We start from the raw sequence: 20,834 nt of genomic DNA on the forward strand, positions 1-20,834 counted from the left end.
TTAGCTACCTATGTGGAATTTTAAAATCTATCCCCATTCCTCCACCCCATTTTTTTCTCTCTGTCTCTCATTTCACTTTATTCTTACTCTCTTATTTTAAACCCTATTTTTCTTGCCTTAGTTTATTAGAATCCGTTTGGTGACAGCATCAAGATGGCTAAATATTACAGAAAATCATCTCAGACTTTTTTTTAGACATAGGGCAGTTTACAAAGGAATGTTAAATAAGCAATGAATACAGGACATTTATTTTGGAAATATTTCATATTGACTGACCATGCTGTGTTTGCCTTCAATTAAACATTAGATGAAAATGACTGTTCACTAACCCTTTCAAACAAACAAAAAAATGACAGCTTTAATATAATGTTTAACCTATCAATTCTTCTGAATTTTTGTATCATGTTTGAACTACCCACTATTAACACTCTCAGAGCAATAATAGAATATATTTAAAAAATACATTAAGTAATGTTATTTTGGTACAGAATGAAATGTTAATGAATGTTATTGATGTTGTTGTTTTACATTTGTCTTGACACCAGATAGTGAGCTTTGCCAAGAGATACAGAAACGTAATTGTAAGCATTTTGAATTCATATAACCTCACACATTGCTCCATCATTTGTTTAATTGACTTAATTTGAATGAAAAAGTTCCCCTGCCCTTTACAAAGTTGCAGTCTAACTGTAGAGATATTGTTGAAGATTAAGCTTCTTTCTTTTAATAACATAGTAAAAATTGATAATTTGAAATTTCCGAGTCCAAAAGAGATTAATTCAGGTTTTATGTCAAACATCCTAGTGAGGTTTATAAAATGTTTCAGAAATAGAATGAGGAATGTACAAAAGGATAACATGTGTAAAGTGCAAAGAGAGAGATCTGCACAGGGCATCATGAATCATGAAAATAAACATAAGGACAAAGACTACAAGAAAATAGACCCATGACTACATTACTTTGCCTCATCTCTGTCAAAACTTTATTTAAATAGTAATGATTTGCACAATGCTTTACTAGTGCTTTAACATAGATAATATTCTTAATAGAACAAGACATCAGAAATAACACTCAGAATTCAAAGAAAATATTTCATTATTCAAATGGTTGCCCATATATAAACCCTTTTAAGAATTTATGGTAAAATATTTAAAAGAATAGTATTTGGGGACATGATGATGATGGTGATGGTGATGAAATCCCTTCACTTATGCCGTATAGCATAACAAAATCATGGGAGTGATACCCCATCCCATTTGCCATATTCTGTTGATTAGAAGCAACATTCAGGTGTCACCTCCATTCAAAGAGGGGAATGTATACCACTCATCAGGGTGTGTGTCACCCTAGGGTGTGTCAGCCACATATTAAAGATCTTAGGACACATGAAAGATATTTAGAATGTGGCTTACAACCAACATCATCATATTCCTTGGACTCCTTTGTAACCGGAGATCTCCTTTGACTCATTGTGGGGTTTTTTAAAGTGTTATTCTTCTACACTTAGTACTGAGCCCCTAAATTGGCTATATAAAAATTGTTGAAATTGTGTTTACCTTCCTTAGAGGAAAATTAAATTTGGATGATAAAGAGTTGTCTTAAAATGATAAAAAGCAAATGGATTTTAAAAGTTAAGCCATTGTACATTTTGGTGAAGTACTATTTGGCTATATATCTCACACTCATATATTCTGAGGAGATACTGAGGGAAGCAAGTTGAGATTGAGTAAAAAAGGTGTTCATTATATTATTATAATAATAGTAAAACATTGATAAAATCTAAATGTCAGGCAATTAATTGAGTATGTAACTATTGAATAAATTGGGCTAAGTAGAGTATATTAAGATACAGAATTTTTCTACAATTATTCAAACATTATCTATCAGATTTCCCCTTACTGGTACTTAAGGATATCTCGGGCAAATGGTATAACTTTTACTTGTTAACTTTAAAAATTCTTCATATCATGTAAATGCCTAATTTGCTTAAATCACAACTTTAAACTCAAACCCAACTTTCCCAGATTCAAGTCTGATTGTGGATTCAAGATCAGCCAAAAAGGAGAGGAAATGATATGATCTGATCTTTGCTAGTCTTGACAATGCTCTTTTTTCCCAACCCTTCTGCTTCTGTTTTTTTTTTTGTTTGTTTGATGTTGAAGACAGTTGGGGTTAGGAAAGCAGGGATGAGAGGGAAAATACCAAATATGTGTTTTATTTTGTTTTGATATTTACTTAGTAGGGGTTAATAGCATTTCTCTTCTACCTCTTAGAATCTGTCCAAATGCTGGTATCTAAGTGTTGGCTATTTAGTAGGGTTAATAAATGAGTTCTTCAGAGAATCATTACAAGATATCTACAGTGCCCCCATTCCCTGCTTTGAACCATGACCTATTACATCTTCTTTCCTGCACCGTTATTACAAACTATTCCAACTTTACTTCTATTTGTCCAATTATCAACCAAGTTTGTGCCTTGATGGACTTGAGGGGAGGGAGTAACTCTGATTATTCTTCCACTCATTCCATTTCTCAATCTCCACTGTAGTGTAGGGGTCAGAGAGTAGGAATAAAGAAAAAAGGGGAAATCAACACCCTTTTGAGACTTTAACAAGCAGGACCCCTGTCCTGTGCCTTGCATGCCATACAAAATATGCACAAAATGATTAAAAATGCAATAAACATATTAAAGGATATGTATGGCTTGCTTATACAAGATCTTGGCTTCATGTTAACACAGCAAGACCTGTAACCTCAAGGCATTTACACTCCTAATACTTCTGAGAACTCAAGGAAACACTTCTCCATCTCTCTTGCTGTGTATCTTTCAAAGAAAAAGTGCCTATATACTAGTGCCTTGAAAGTTTGTATATTCTGTTTCCAGTGTCAGAGTTATACAATGAATACTTTGAATTTCAGATATTTGCATAATGGAAATGCTTCAGTAAGCAAAAATGACTAATTAATTTGTCACATCTTTTCTTTCAGAGAGCGTGAATGCAATAGATTATTGCTTAATGAAGTCCCATTTCCCCTTCCCCCTCTATCCCCCCACTGCCCCAGGAGTGACAAGTTTCTGTTTTCTTGCTTCTCTTGGTGTTTCTATTTGTGATTTCAGAATTAGTGAGATACTTTCAATGATTACAAATAATGAGTAAGAACATTTTTAACATTACAAAATGCATATTGCCCTTTAAATTTGTTTATATGTGTATGTGTATATGTCTAAACATAATGTGCATTATTAAGATATCAGTTCATTAAACTTGGCAACACTTTCCTAGCCTGATAATTTTATTTCTTAATTATTTGAAATATTTGAGATAATATTTTTTAAAACTTATAATTAATGTTTTTATAATAATTTTGAAGTTTTTATATTCATTATTCATAGCATTTAGTCTTTTAATGTTAGTAGATAATTGTGAACAATTTAGAAGAAAAATAACCTTTTGAAATATACATATATGATTTAATTACTCACTTTTAATTTACATTTGTATGTTTATTCACATTTTTATACTCAATACATCTTACTTTTAAATTACTTTACATTATTATTCTTTGAAAATAAGTTATGAAAATCTAGATTATAACATAATTATAGTTTATCTGAAAAGAGGCAAACAGAACATATGAAATAAATACAAAAATATGCATTATGTGTGTGTTTTATTTTATTACTCAAACATAACATGCCATCTATGGAATATTTAAACATGCACAATAATAATTAAACTCAGTTTCTTTTGTGAAATCCATAGCCTCACCCATATTTTAAAATTTTATCATTATGAAGGTATATTTATCAGGTAGGAAAACAGAATAGATGTTATTTAACAATTTGCTACCCTGATTTATGACTTAATAACATTTATAAGTATATCATTTGGCCCTTTATATTGTGTCCTTGCCCCTAGCTTGAAGATCTGAGGGGCACTCATGGGTACAATATCTCTTTATTTAACTAGAAAAGCTTGTTATTCTCTCATTGATTTTTTTTCCCTGAATCCCTGGTTAATAATGATTGACTATCAGTGCCCTCTGTGAGGCGATCATCCAAACACTGGAACATTTTTCAGAAGCATGTTTGAATTCTTCAAGGCTTCCCCACTGCCCAAGTCCTTCATCGAGGTCTAGTTTACTGACTTCCAATCAGTGTTCCTGCCTCAACTACAAGTGCCATCTTTGTATATGTGTTTCTTGCTGCTAGAGCCTCTTGGGCAAGTAGACAGTTGTCCTGAGTCAGGTACTGATAAAATGGCTGCAGCTGAGTTTGATTCTGCAGTAGTAACCCTTGATTCACAGAATATTCACACTTTCTTAATGTATCTCAAATGGAAGGAGTGCAATCTACTATGCTCAGGCAGCTATATTCAACTTGATATTTCTCTTCAACTCATAGGTAGGTACAAGAGCAGATCATCAAGTTGCTTGCCTAGCAGTCTTCAAAGCCACATATTGAATGAGGATCACCCACCTCCAACTGGGCAGGGAAAGAGTAAAATGTTACTACTGAACTGCCCTTCCCTTACTATTTCTCTGCATGAACAGGGAGGGTAGGCATTGAATTAGTGACCAGTGATAGTGTAGTCTCTTCTCACAAATCTTGTTAATTCTTAGAGAAAGGCATCTGGCCCTGATATTGCAATTCTGTATGGGCTCAAATTGGAAGAAGATTATTTTCCTTTTTTCTTTTATGTAGTAGTCACAATTAGTGTCAAACCTCCATTCTATACCTTGTTATAACGGTAAACTAAAGTATGAGATTACTGGGTAACACAAATTATCTTAAAGGAAAATGTGGCTTTTATAAGTTGTTAATTTATCACTTTACAAACAATGTCACAAATTTAACAAACAATTCTTTATATTTTACCAATGGTAGCAGCTTGTGAAAAAGAAAATGTGTCAAGGAAAGAATAAAAATCTTAAATGAATATTATAAATAGCAAAAATGAAAACACTAAGTAACAATTCAAAACCTCAAAAGATGTGGTAAACCTAAAAGAATCATCAGAGCATCACTCGGGTTCTTAAATGATCTTTTGCTTTAAGAAAAAATAATTTTATTTTCCATTCAGAAAGCCACTGCCTATTTTTAAAACTGCATGTCTAGCTTTGACATTAAACTAATACATATTGATTCCTATCTCTCTGGTTGTACTAGAGAATATTGATTCATATGTTAAAAAATTATTGACACCCTTGTCGCAGTGTTTCTGAAATTAATTTTTTAACATTTTCAAGAAAGCACTCATTTATTCAATCAGTAGATTAATGTTCTGACTCCAAAATTCACATTTGTAGGGAATGGGTAGGGAAAGAAGACATCTAGAATACTGTAGAATTTTGTCTACTCCTTAACTTTTCCTCTTTCTGTGCAATCATTTGTCATTTGGGCTCTTGTTACTGTGAGTCTTCAATGTTATGTGGAATAATCGATGGATATTTGACATACATGCTCAGAAAAATAAATCTTTTTCTGTTTATATAGCCATAGTAAAGCATTTTTTTGCAAATATAATATGCCAGGCTCTAGATGTCTGATGTCTAATATCTATTAACTCATTTAATCCCCATGACAACCCTATAATATAGATATTATTTTATAGTTGGACAACTAAAGTACAGAGATATTAGAAGATTTTTCTAAGGTAACAGCCAACAATTGATAAAGGCAGTTTCTGAATCCAAGGGTTTGTCTTGAGAGTCTCCTTCTACTCATAATGTAGTAGTGTCTGTACTAATGAACAAACCTTGAAGTATTAAATAATTGCTTTTGTTGTGGTGGTGGTGATCATTATGGGTTTGTAAAGTCTTTCCTAATTAAAATAAGAATTGTTTTAAAGAATTTATTTAGCTAGGACTTAGTAAAATTATTAAGGAGGAAGAAGTGGAGGAGGAAGAAGAGGAGGAGGAGGACTTGATCCAAACTGAAACAACCAGTTTTCCCTAAAGATTAGAGTGGGAAGAATAATGATTATAGATTTTATAAATAATATTTCTGAAATGAAGTTGGCAATACTAGACCCCTAAGACACAATGATAAAAGTAAAACTAAATTTATTGCCAGTCATGTAACTTAAATTCAAGAAAAAAAGAAGTTTCAAAAAAATTTCAGAGGCATTACACATACAATTGCTTGGCTAGAGATTCTGACAACTTCTCAAGAGGAAACTGAAATTGTAAGTGACTTAGAACTTAGTGGACAAAATTTTAAAGTGTTTATCTTAAGAAGGTTTACTTGAAGATTTTGAGTTGAAAATTTTGTACAATACTCTATTCTAATGCTGGATAACTCAGTGCTTTGGACATGACCAAACACGTGGTTAGTACTAACATATAGATGTTGAATTGAATTGAATCCAATCCCCAACATCCCTGAAAAATTTTTGACAAGTTTACTTAAATTTCAAAATATATATCAGTTGAAAAATTAAAACATTTTTGCACTTGGAAAAAATGTTTCTTATATAATTAGCATTTTTGAAGTTAAGAATTTTTAAAAAGTGACTTAAAATAGTGAAAAATCACACATAATGTTAACAGTTATGTAAATTATTACATTTATGGCAAGTAAGTTAGCAAAAGTCTTTTTTATTAGTTTTTATTGGAGTATAGTTTCTTTGCAATGTTGCATTAGCAAATATCTTAGCATTTTTTAACATCCAAGTCAGAAATTTTATTTCTAGGTATTTATTTTATAGAAGTAATTGTGGATATAAGATATGGCTACAAGAGTGTTCATTCTAATATAGTTTGCAATGGAAAAAATTTCTAAACAACCTAATTGTCTAAGACTAGGAAATTGATTGAATAAATTTTCATAGACCATTGCCATATAATACTATGCAGTCATTGGACATTATGTTGTGGAATAATAATTAATGTCTTGGAAAATGATCATGATTCAATGATAACCAAAGAAGCAGATTACAAAATAGTGTGAAGAAAAATGTCATTTATTTCATATGTATCACATGCCTTGGGTGTTTTTTCTTTGTTTATAATGTTTTACTGTTTTTAAAACTTTTTCTTCAGTGTCTACACTTTGTTAGTTATGATGGCTAGGTCATAATGTGACCTAGAAGTGGTGGCAGGAAGGCCCCTAATCACAGTGACTTAATATAATAAAGATCTAGTTCTCACTTATGCAAATTGCACTGCTTGTCCAAGGGAATCTCAGAGGTAGTGTTCCTCCAGCAATTTGGAATGCTTTGGTCTTCTGGCTGCACAATTTCAGCATAAGATCTTCTCTATAACCACAATGGCAAAGAAAGAGAACCTGGAACAATACACACAAGCTCTTCACTGTCTCAGCAGAAACACATATTCCCTTCTGTTCATGGTCTAAAGGCTAAAATTTGTCACATGGCCCCACCAGCTGTAAGGGATTTGAGAAGTACTGTCATTCATCTATTGATTCAGAAACAAAGGGTAGACATTCATGAACTCTAGTAACTGAAAAGAAACAGGAATCAATTATTATATACATATTTTTTAAAAATCTTCAGAAGCTATATTTGGATCAAGAAGGAAAGGGAGCATAAACTCATTCCTTGGTAAGATAGTAAAAATATTAACAGTTCTAAAGGGTAAAACATATATTTTCAGCTTATGTATTGCAAATGTTTTTAACCCCAACAGTCAGATTCAAATATGAAAGGTCAATTTAGCATCTTAAAGGTGGGAAAATGGGAATTTTGTCTTAATTTCAGGCATAAAGCAAAGTGATTCATTTATACATGAACATATACATCTGTTCTTTTTTGGATTCTTTTCTCTTATATGTTATTACAAAATATTGACTATAGTTATATGTGCCATACAGTAGGTCCTTGTTGGTTACCTATTTTATATGTAGTAGTGTGTACAAATTTTTTCTTTTCCTTTTCTTCATTCAGAGGAGTGACTTTGCCCAGTTTAGAATGAAAGTGACTTTCTCTAGTGCAGAATGAGTCCACGCTGAAGACAAATGTGTTATATGAAGACAATATCTCTAGTAATGAAAGAAGGTGAAATACAGTTTTTGTTGTTTTTGCTGTTGTTAATGACTCACTGTATTAAAATGCCCTGATTTTAATGGATCATTAAGGTGCTTTTTGATTGAACATAAAGGGCTTTTGTGATAAATGTTTGGAAGGGACATCATAGGTATTCAGGGGATAATTAAAAAAGAAATGAACCGCCCCAATATTAGGAGATCTCAGCCTGGGATGTCTTCCAGTTAAGCTGGCAAGAAGAGTGACCACTGCTTGAACTTTGCTGGCTCAGAGTCCACTCCAGCTGATATCCTTGTCCTCAAAACATGGAAAATTAAATTTGCCTGGATTCCAATAGTGGCACTAAATGCCTGTTCTTGTGAGTGGAAAATTCATTTTTTCTGTCAAAGTGTTCTTCCCAGCCATCTGCTCAATGGAAATGATGCCCAATCTATGTCATGATTGTTTTACAGTGTTACCTTTGGGGCACTTCATAAAGATTCCTCCCAGTAACAACTTCCTGTAGGAAAATTTAAGAACCTTGGTTATTGGGGAGGAGCTCCTTAATTTAAATATGCTAAAAGCCATGAGCTAGAACATTATAGAAAGGCAGTACTATCCTGTTTGTTGCAGGCTACTTTATGTGATGCTGCATGTTTTGCATCAAGCTTCTTTATGATTTTTTTGGGGGGATTAGTATGCCCCAAAGTATTTTACAAGACATTGGTTCCCAACTGTAGTATGTGTCAAAATCATCTGAAGAGTTTGTAAAAACCAAGATCACTGGACCCTGGCCACAGAGTTTCTGATTTAGTAGGACCAGAGTGGATCCTGATATTTATATGTCTAACAATTCCCAGGTCATGCTGATACTTGTGGTGACACAATTGGAGAAGCACTGATATAACATAGAAAACACAGAAAAGATTGTTTTATTATGCAGTACTCTGTAGGATAATATTTACCTGAATTTTCCATTCTGGGTACCACAGTCTTTACTGCAGTGGCCTAAACTAGTGTACTTTGTTTAAATATCTATTTATTATCTTTTGCAGACATTATTAAAATTTAAAACAGATTCATCACATTTTATCAAATCCTAACCATTGAGTTAGAATATACAATTTACTTTTTTAAAAATTTATATAGGTATATATACATGTGTGTGTGTGTTTGTATATATGTATGTGTGTACATATATACATATGTATCACATATAATTTTGTCTGTACATGCATCTTTATCAAAATATATGAACTCTAAAATTAGTACAATTTATTTTAATTGTAAGCTCAGTTTAGATGTGATTTAAGGATGTGTCTATAAGCTGGTGAGTCTTCATTTTCTCATTTGGTTCTGGATAATTCACTGACACCATGGTCTTTTGTGAGCCATATAATTTAATTTGGAATAGAAACATAAAGATATCTTTATCATTCTTCCTGTCTCATTCCCTTCTTATTTTTATAGAACATTTTTTATTTGATTTCAGAGAAATCTCCCTCTTTCTGCAATTGTTGCTCTTTCATCTTTCAAATGTGAGTTTTGTTTTGATAATTCTATCTCTTTTGCATTAATACAGTTATTAACTATGCTAAAACTTTCAATTTATACTCTTCAAAATGCTAGCTACAGTGTTGTTGCATCTTTCTTTTAAATATTTTTCTGGTCTGAATTATAAGGTATTGATCGTTATGGTGCTGGACTGATGGAAGGGGTTTACAGCCCTTGGATTTTTGGTGGAAAGGGAGCTCTTTCAGGTTGAATGCTAATTGAACAATCTTTCCTCCTAGTTATAAATAAATGACTGATTTTTTTTGTCCTAAGATGAACAACCACCCCCCTTGCTGTGGTCTCTTGTAATTGGTTATGTTAATAGCACAATGCATGATGCATATTAGAAACTGTCTAATTTTTCAAGTCATGATAATTTGTTTTGTTGAAAGACTTATATAAAGTTAAAATAAAAGAGAAGAACATACTGAAGAATTCACTGTGACATGTGGCTTACATAAAAGAAATAAAAAGAAATCATTACATGGATTATAAGTTATTTGGAAAGAATTTCATTATGTTTTCTCTAGCTTCTTTGAATTTTTACAGTTAAAGAAATAGATTATCTTTTTAACAGTTCTGTTCAAAATAATTTATTTGCTAATGAATATCACATATGAAACAAACAATTCCATTTTTTCTTGATCCTTTCTCTGTAATGTTAAAACACTAAAACCATTTTTTGTTAATTTATAAACAAATAAACAAGGCTTGTATTTTCCTTTTTAAGAAGAATGTATTTTTCCAGAAGAAAAATGCTCATTTGGCTATATAAATATATATATGTATATCTGAAGCTAATAATATGTCTTCAATCTCTGTTGTGTTGGATTGGTTATTGTGTTTGTTGGGAATGAAAAAATCTTTAAAATTTGTTCTAAATAATTTACAGTGTCTTCTTTACCATGTTGCTTCCATATTGAACTTCTCTAGTACAAAAAAAGCAAAGCAAATAAGTTCAAAATTAACAGCAAGCCAAACTGTCCATAAACATGAAATCTCTGGACATATAATTTCTTAATGATTAAAATTTCTAAAGTCCAGAGTTGCAATTATAAACAAGCTTTAGTTCATGGTTTTCATGTCATTAGAATAATTATTGTTTAACCACTGCCCTCTTCATAAAGTAGAAAATAAATGGTTTCAAACAAAACTCATCATTCAATTTGTGGTTAATTGATATAATTATAGTATATTTTGTCATTTTTTTCTTTCTAAACTGATAATAATGTGAAATATTTGACAAGCTAGTTTATAGACTAGAGGAAAGCATGTTCTCTGGTTTTTAAATTTTACTTACAGAAGTTTTCAGTTTTTCATATATGCTAGGGGAAATTTCATATAAATTTTGATGTTTTTTATTGTAGTATTTTTCAGAGATTTATGGTAGACTTAGATCTGTATATTATTTGTCTCAGTAAATAATGATTGTTGATGTATACATCATACCTGTTTTCTGAAAATTCTAAAATAACATTAATTTTGTAATAAGTTCATAATTAATAATAACATTTATTTCATAATATTTTGATTAATCCATAGTCATATGGCTCAATTTTTGACATTTAGGAATTAATCTAAAGCAGTTGTTCTACAATGGATTAATTTTGCTCCCTAAGGTAATTTTAGCAATGTCTACAGAAATTTTTTGGTGTTACAACTGGTGGTGGGGGTGGGGGTGGGGGGGAAGGGATTGTTGCTAGTGCCATTTAATGAGTAGAGGCCAAGGATGTGGCTAAACATCCTATAATGAACAAGACGTGCCCCCCCACTAAAGAATTATTTGCCTCTAAATGTCAACAGTGCTGATGTTGATAAGCCTGATTAAGAGTACCTCGCTCAATGCAGTCTTTAACCATAATAAAGTTTGAAATCATATACGAAACTATTTATCCTTTCAGCACGTTCTTATATTAGCATCAACTTATGCTGAGATGGTTAGTCATTCTGTCTACTTTGTCTTCTTCTAATTTCCCTGACAATTATGATACGTGTGAAAACCCTGAATCTTAGCTGCGAAGACAAGTTGAGGAATGGAAATAAGATCTCACTCTTTTGGAATAGGTATCTACTTTCTGTGGGTCAGCAATGCATAACTGTGATGTTCACTACCACTGTTTTCACTTTTGATTTGCTTTTTTTTTTCTGTGTGATTGCATGATGTGTGAGATTTTTAACTTTTATGGCATAGATGGTTTATTAGAACCACAAGAAACGTCAAGTTGCTGCTCATCTCTTTTATTACACTCCAATTTACAAATGAAGATGTAATTATTTGGAAAAAAATCAAGGTTAGTCACAATTCAGATACAAAAATGTGATTCACTTCCCTTACACTTTTTCTTTGAGGGACAAAAAAAGAGACAGCAAAATTAAGCTGAAAATTCAAAACAGCACACGTATACAATTAATAGAGGGAAAATGTGTTCTATTTGCATGGAGAGAGAGAAAGAGCAACCCATCATTCTATTCTGAGGTAATTTTCACTGATGAAGGCATATTCATGATCTGAAATCTGGGCTTGGGGCTTAGCCATGGGTTATAGAAATGCATAACTACATAGAATTTTATTTAAAAGGAGGCTTAATGTCACTGGCACAAAACTGAAACTGTGTTGTTATACTATACTGAAATTTTTCTTTCCCTGTCTTTATCATTAAATTTTAGGAGGTATAATTGTCACCCATCTCCTATGACAATTAACAGTGCTTGGCTTGGGAAGAAGTCAAGATTTTGAAGGACAGGACCTTTGCAGCTCAGGAGATTTCAGTGTCTCTAGTACAAATGATGAAAGAATATGTACGTTATGTATCCATTTCATCTGCTTAAATGGCCCCCACAAATACCCTAAGGAGGAGGCCTCGGCAGCTCTTAGTCAAGGATTAAATTTTTAGCCTAAATAAGGACAATCAATGTTTCTTAACTGAGAGTTTGTAATTAGGACACAGAATAACTGAGTAATATAAACTTAATATTTATAAATGACATATATTTTGCCATGTGTACAGGAGCTGAAAAAATGCCCAAAGAGAAGAGACTGAAGAAGTTACAAGGGGATAAACAGGAAAAAGAGATAGAAAGTCCATGACACTTTCCAGACTCTTGTAGGTTCTGAAACCAGATCAGCACACCTGCTTTGTTTTCAATGATATCCTTTAAATCTTCATAACAATGCTACTTCCAGCATTTTAGCTATACCATGCTATTTTGTGTTACTTTCTAACAAAAGAATTCTAATAAAGTCTGTAATAATAATGTTAATGATAATGTTCAAAGAATACTAATTCTATATTAGGCAACATTCTAATATACTTACAAGATTTTTCACACCTACTGCTCTCCAAACCTATGTGATAGAAAAGTCTTTTCAATTTCAGCAATGAGTTAAATACTTATATTAAAACTATCATTAAGAAAGGAAATAAAATATACCACTAAAGCTTGATGTTTTATATTGATTTAATTTTTTGCATAGGCCAGAGACAGATAAATATCAATGCTCACAGTTGGAACATTCAAAAATCATTTAGAGGTTTGCATGAAATGTGAAAGTCACGAGAACTTTATCAGCAGCTTTTTGTTTTGTTTTTATTTTTTATTGGAGTATAGTTGATTAACAATGTTGTGTTAGTTTCAGGTGTACAGCAAAGTAATTCAGTTATACATATACATGTATCTATTCTTTTTCAAATTCTTTTCCCATTTAGGTTATTACACAATACTGAGTAGAGTTCCCTGTGCTATACAGTAGGTCCCTGTTGGTTATCTATTTTAAATGTACCAGTGTATGCTGTAGTCACTGTATAGCATTATGTATCTAAATTTGTCAGTGTAATTAATTTGAATTCATACACAAGCATTTCCTTATCTCCTCCTCTACACCCACACATTCATGCACAAACACTAAAAACCAGTATACATTATGTATATTGTATATATATTACATATTATAAATATAATATTTATAGTATAAAAATAAGATTTTATTATCTATATTGCATATGTAATATATGCAATGTACATAATAACACCTGGGGCTTGGGAGATATTTCAAAATCAAAATAAGGAGAATTTCTTTCAAAAAGGCAGAGCATTTTTTCTCTCCTGACCTTTTTTTCAAGTAAATATCCTATAATTCAAAGCATTACTTAGAGGAAATCGTTCATAATGAAAGCACATGGTAAAATTTTAAAGTGCATTCTGTTCCCAAAAATGCAAGATAGTGCCTAAAGAAAGTTGTTTTTGAAAAATGATTCAAATTGATGCTATTGCATAATTTCAATACAAGTTGTTAAAATAAAAAATAACGCTATAATAACTTAGTAATGGAGGTGCACAAAAAATTCAGAATTCAGGCAGTCCACAAAATCTTCATCAGGTAATGTACTTAGCAACCATTCTGAGGTAGGGCCGTGCTTGGGTTCGAACTGTAAAGAAGAAAGGCACAAGCTTGGTCTCCTAAGGCTCATGATGTGTTTTCTGGTCAAGAAATAGTGAAAACAATAGAGATTAGAAAACTAAAAGGGGAGATTGGGTATAATGATTCCATAAATCCAAGTGTGAGAAAGTGGAATCCAGGAATCAAAAAACCCCTGACTTTTTATAGATGATAGCAGAAACTTTCTTTGAATTACTGGCTATTCTGAGGCTCACAGATAGAGCTGAGTGGGAACACCTGATTCAAATGATGGGTGGGTTATTAGATTCAAATGATGGGTTGTTTATACTAAACTGTATAAATCAGGAATCATTATTTTGGATCTTAGATCTTTTAAATTTTAATTGTTATGATGGTTAATTTAATGTGTCTACTTGGCTAGGCTATGGTGCCCACTTGTTTGGTCAAATACTAGTCTGGATATTGTTCTGAAGTTAATTTTTCAGGTGGAATGAACATTTCAGTAGTGGACTTTGAGCAAGTCAGATTATCTTCCATAATATGAGTGGGCCTCATCCAATCAGTCAGACACCTTAAGAATAAAGACAGGTTTCCTAAAGAAGGAATTTTCCTCAAGACCACATAGGAACCCTCCCTAAGTTTCCAGACTGCTGCCCTGGAGGCTTCATACTCAGGAATGCAATATTAACAATTTTTTGAATGTCCAACCTGTTAACCATCCCTATATATTTCAGACTTGCCAGCCCCCACGATTATTGAACCAATACATTAAAATATAATCCCCTCTCTCTCTCTTTCTTCATATATATAATTTTTCTCCAATAGGTTCTGTTTCTATTACAGGTTCTATTTCTCTGGAGAACCCTGACTAATGCAATTGCATGTTTTGCTATATCCATGTGTGTTCCTAAAAATCATCATATCAGTGTCCACATTTTCTCTTCCCTGTGCCTTCCAGCAAGGTGAGATGTGATGCTCCTCTCCTTTGTGCCTTTGGCAAAGAACTTTTCACTATTCTCCTCCTCCCCTTGGGTCTTGATTAAGGCAATTCTCTTGCACACAATTTTGTGCCTATAAAACTGTATCCCCAGATGCTTTCAAAATATACTTTGATATCTTACAGAACCATTTTTTAAGAGTTGGATCAGCTAGTGTTGTGTAGGTTTCTAGTTCTATCCCCAGTGTCTACCCTCCAGCAAATGTTGCTATCATTTTTAAACCAAAAACTTTTGTGAGTCACAAGCGCTCAACAAAAGATCCTTTAGCTCAATAATTTTAAAAAGCTTAAACTATTTGATCTCAAAAATACAAAGTATTTTAGCTTACCAAAAAAATGAGGAACAAACTGATAGTACCATCTGCTACTTTCAAAGTCTTTACTGTTGTCAATATGACAGTTACGACAGTAGCACTAAATTGGTTGGGATGGTGACCGGGGGTTCTCTACTGTGTAATATCATTTGTGTATTCTGCAATGGAAATACTGTTTCAGGTTTCTATGTCCTTTTCTCATTAATCCTTCCCTACTGCTAAATTTTTACAAACAGTAAAAAAATGTTCAAAGCATTCACATGTTGACATATACTGATGTTTGTGTGGCATGTCTCTTGATGTTTGGGCAATGTGTTAAACAAATTGCACAACAAGTAAGTAGAAACTGGTTGCAGGATGTTGTTTATTTTCTCAGCTCAAGGTGGTTGCTTCTAGATTTGAGTCTGTGATTCTTAAAAAAGTATAATATGACATGAAATATCATTGCTCAAACCTCTCCATTCTTTGTTGACAGTTAGACAGCAGAATACAAAAATGTGCTGCTGCATTGACAGTTGTCAGCAATTATTATACTTTTGTTCAGAGAAATAATTATATATTTTTGGAGAAAAGAAAAGGATTTCTAATTAAGAGGTACCCTTCAACCAGTTTGCAAGGCAGAAATAAAGACACAGGTGTAGAGAACAAACATATGGACACCAAGTGGGGAAAGTGGGGAGGGTTGGGGGGAATGAATTGGGAGATTGGGATACCAAATTGTACATTCTAAATATATGCAGTTTATTGTATGTTAACTGTATCTCAATAAAAGTTCTAAAAAAAAACCAAAAACAAAAAGTCTATCAATAAATATTCATGAATTTTTATTAAAAAAAAAAGAGGTAGTCAAAAGTCTACCTTTAATATTGTTTCTAAAAGTATAAGAAAAAAATAAAGTCTTGTACTGTTTTATCATAGATTCATTCCACAATTAGGTATTTCTGGTCCAAATTTCATTTCTCATCTCACTATGCCAATATATATCTAACAGATACCTCTCATCTTTAAGCCATATTGACCTTCTCTCTGTTCAGTGATTATTACACTGATTTCCTCTCTTCTTAAAATGTCTTTAGTCTTCTCTTGTAACTAATGTATTTTAACAATGAGTTTTCCGATATGTAGGCTTATCTCATATACTTACATAAAATCTATTCTGTCACTTTTGGTGTTGCAACAGAATATACCTCTCTTGTAAGATCTCCCACTTCATATGAGACTTCTCTTCAAAGCATTTCCCTTCAAGAAATTATGATGTCCTTGAGGAAAGTGAAGAAATCTCCCTCCTCCTTATTTATGTGCAAAATAGGCTACATCCATATTACTCATACCACCCTCATACATTGAATTATCTTACAGAAAATATATAAAGTAACTGTATAAAGTAAAATATCAGTGATAAAAGTATTAAATTAGAAAGTCTACACAGACTAGTTTTCTATGTCTTAAAGTTTTGTGCATTTTCTTTCTAATGTTAATTTCATTGATGGTCTCATCCAAACATGTATGTTTAGTTCTCTCAATAAATTCCAAAGTACTTTTTGATATCTGTATATATAAAGTGTAGTCATTTAAAGAGGAAATCAGCTTATAATTTTACACAGTCTACAAAAGAAGTAATTAATCTGAGTTTACTATGGAACCAACTATAAAGCTTTCAAAAAAGACATCTCCCTGAGTGCTACTCCTGGATAGTTTGATTCATTGGAGGTTTACATCAAAGAAAGGTTCAAATGTGAGAAGTTACAACTGTGAATTAAAAAGGAAAAGCATTTTTAAAAAGACACAAAATGGAATGACATGACACAGGTCACGCAGTAGAACTGAGCAACTCATTTACTTATACACATATTAAAAGCCTACTCTGTATCAAGCACTGTTCTAGTTTTGGGGGGATAAGTCAGTAAAGCAAAATTGATCCTTGCCCTTATAGAAGTTATATTCTTCCAGTGGAAATTAGATGATAAATAATTAAAATAACAAAGGTGTTAATTTTCAGTGGAAAGAAACTGTGGAGAAAAGGTGAACAAAAATAGGACTAGATGAATCATATGTGCTATGCTGGGAAGGGAATTTCAGATTTAAATAGGATGCTATAGGTTGGCCTCATCACATAGTTACATTTGAGTAAGGGCTTTTGTAGTTGAGGGTGTTGTTCAAGTGAATAGCTACTGTCAGTGAATTCCAGGCAGAGGAGTACCTAATTTAAAGCTCTAAATCAAGGATGTGCCTGACATGATGAAGAGTCAGCAAGGATGATTATGTAGCTAGAGTGAAATGAGTGGAGTGAATGGGGAGAGTGATAAGAAAGGAGGTCAGAGTTATGGGGTGAGAAGAAAATTATGTTGGGCTTGTGGACAACTGTAGTGACTTTGTTTTTACACTCAATGAGAAGAGAAGCACTTGCAAGCTTTTAATCAGTATATTGTTATGACCTGCCTTAAGAATTTAAAGGATGACTTTGTCTTTGTGTTTTAGAATTGAATGCCTATAAATCAGAATACAAGCAGAAGGAGCTGTTAAGAAGCTATTGCGGTGATCCAGGTAGGTACCGAAGATGGCTTAAACCAGTGCAGGAGCAGTGGAGGAATGCAATTATTTTGAAGGTAGTGCCAAAGTGATTTACCAACACATTAAATGTGGAACATGAGAAACAGGGAAGCCAAAGATGATGCCAGGGACTCCAGCCTCCTAAATTTAGTGACTGGCATTCCTATCACCTGGGACCTATAAGTGTCACCTTATATAGAGAAAAGGTTTTGCAGATGCCATTAAAGTAAGAATGAAGTAAGCCAGAAAGAGAAAAACAAATATTGTATGCTAACTCATATATATGGAATCTAAAAAAAAAAAAGGTACTGATGAACCTAGTGACAGGACAAGAATAAGGATGCAGATGCAGAGAATGGACTAGAGGACACGAGGTTGGGGGGATGGGGGGCAAAGGGGAAGCTGGGATGAAGTGAGAGAGAAGCATAGACATATATAAACTACCAACTGTAAAATAGATTGTCAGTGGGAAGTTGCTGTATAACAAAGGGAGATCAACCCACTGATGGGTGATGCCTTAGAGAACTGGGATGGTAGGGTGGAGGGGAGTCACAGGAGGGAGGGAATATGGAGATATGTGTATAAATACAGCTGACTGACTTTGGTGTAGCTCAAAAAATGGTACAGGAGGGTAAAGCAATTATATTCCAATAAAGAGCTTAAAAAAAAAAAAAAAAGGATCTTGAGATGGGGAAATTATCCTGGGTTTTCTGGATGGGCCATAAATTCAATTACATATTTCCTTAAAATGGGGGAACAAAGGGAGATTTTATGTACAAACACACAGGGAAAGGTGAAGATAGAGCAGAGAGAAATTTGAAGATACTAGCCTTGAAAGACTGCAGTGATGCATCCACAAGCCAAGGAATGCTGGCAGCCACTAGAAGCTAGAAGAAGCCAGAAAAGATTTTCTCCTAGATCCTTTAAAGGATACATTTCCCTACCAATACCTTGATTTTGGCCAAGTGTTATTTAATTTGGACTTGCAGCTCCCAGAACTGTGAGATAGTTTCTGTTGTTTCAAGTTACCAAGTTTGTGGTATTTTGTTACAGCAGCCACAGAAAATGAATACAGATGCTAACAGATTGAACTCCAAATTGGTGGCAAAAATTGCAGATTCCATAGCAGTATAAGAAGGCTCACATTGCTCTACGCTGTTGTCAGCATTTGACATCATCACATGTTTAAAACTATTTGCTAATCTGATGGTTGAAAAGTTCCAAGTACTTTGGTTTTTATAATACTTTCTCTGTTAATGTTTAGGTTGAGTGTATTTTCATATGGTTATTGGTCATTTGTACTTCCTCTTGTGACATGTGTGTTTTAAATGTTTTCTAATTTGTATTTTTATTTTTGATTTATAAGAATTCTCTTTGAATTCTGCCTGATATATAATTCAAATATTTTCTCCAAAATTGGGTTAAAGATTAAAGTTTTGATTTAGTAAATTTTGTTGTGTTATCCATTCTAGCTTTTGAACTTATTGTATTGTTTTGTTTTAGATGGCTTACCAAAAAAATAAATACATTTTTCTGTATTTATTTTTTGTAGTTTAGGGTTTTTAAAATATTGAGATCTTAGGAAATTCTTCTTTTGAAAATTATATGAGCTACTGATATGGATGATTTTTACCTTGGAAATACAGTAAATCTAAAAAAAAAGATTTCTGGATAGTATAATCCTACACTGATTTAAAATACCAACTTTATTATATAATATTTAGATTTTCATTTTTGCCTCACTGATCTTTAGGCTTATCCTACCACCAGAATAACATTATCTACTTTCAAGTATATGCATGATATACATATGTATATATTTACATATAAATATATATACATATGCATACATGGACAGGTCCTCTCTCCTGTTTCCCCATTTAAAAAATTGTGTTTAAGTAAAATTTACTCTTCCATAAAAAAAATTTACTCATACATACACATTTTAGAATTTTATAAGAGTCTCAGGAGTTGTAGAGAAAAATAATTTGGGGTATGATTGATGAAGCATTTAATTAGTACATTATCTGGACAAGAAAAAACCCTTTGGCTTATAATAGTCTAAATTAGAATATTTAATGTATATTTTAAAAGATTTTCTCATTGATCAATATTCTAAGAACTGAGAAAATATATTATTTTTGAAGTATTCATATTTTATAAGAAACACATTAATTTTTTATGCCCTTTATTGGAATATAATTGCTTTACACTGTTGTGCCAGTTTTTGCTGTACAATAAAGTGAATCAGATGTATTTATACATATATCCCCATATCCCCTGCCTCCTGCGACTCCTTCCCGCCTTCCCTATCCCAGTCCTCTAAGGCATCACCCATCATCAAGTTGATCTCCCTATGTTATGCAGCAACTTCCCACTAGCTATCTATTTTACATTTGGTAGTGTATATATGTCAATGCTTCTCTCTCACTTTGTCTCAGCCTCCCCTTAAACTTAAGTCCTTAAGTCTGTTCTCTACATCAGCATCTTTATTCTTGCCCTGACACTGGGTTCATCAGTACCATTTTTTTAGATTCCATAGATATAAGTTAGTATAAGATATTTATTTTTCTCTTTCTGGCTTACTTCACTCTGTATGATAGACTCTAGGTCCATCCACCTCACTACGAATAACTCAACTTCATTCCTTTTTATGGCTGAGTAATATTCCATTGGATGTATGTGCCACACCTTCTTTATTCATTCCTCTGTTGATGGGCATTTAGGTTGCTTCCATGTCCTGGTTATTGTAAATAGTCCTGCAATGAACATTGTGGTACATGTTTCTTTTTGGATTATGGTTTTCTCAGGGTATATGCCCAGTAGTGGAATTGTTGGGTCAAATGGTAATTCTATTTTTAGTTTTCTAAGGAACCTCCATGCTGTTTTCCATAGTGGCTGCACCAGTTTGCATTCTCACCAACAGTGCAGGAAGGTTCCCTCTTCTCTGCACCCTCCCCAGCATTTATTGTTTCTAGATTTTTTGATGATGGCCATTCTGACTGGTGTGAAGTGATACCTCACTGTGGCTTTGAC

The sequence above is a fragment of the Hippopotamus amphibius genome, chromosome 3, assembly GCF_030028045.1.
Source record: "Hippopotamus amphibius kiboko isolate mHipAmp2 chromosome 3, mHipAmp2.hap2, whole genome shotgun sequence".
Classification (NCBI taxonomy): domain Eukaryota; kingdom Metazoa; phylum Chordata; class Mammalia; order Artiodactyla; family Hippopotamidae; genus Hippopotamus; species Hippopotamus amphibius.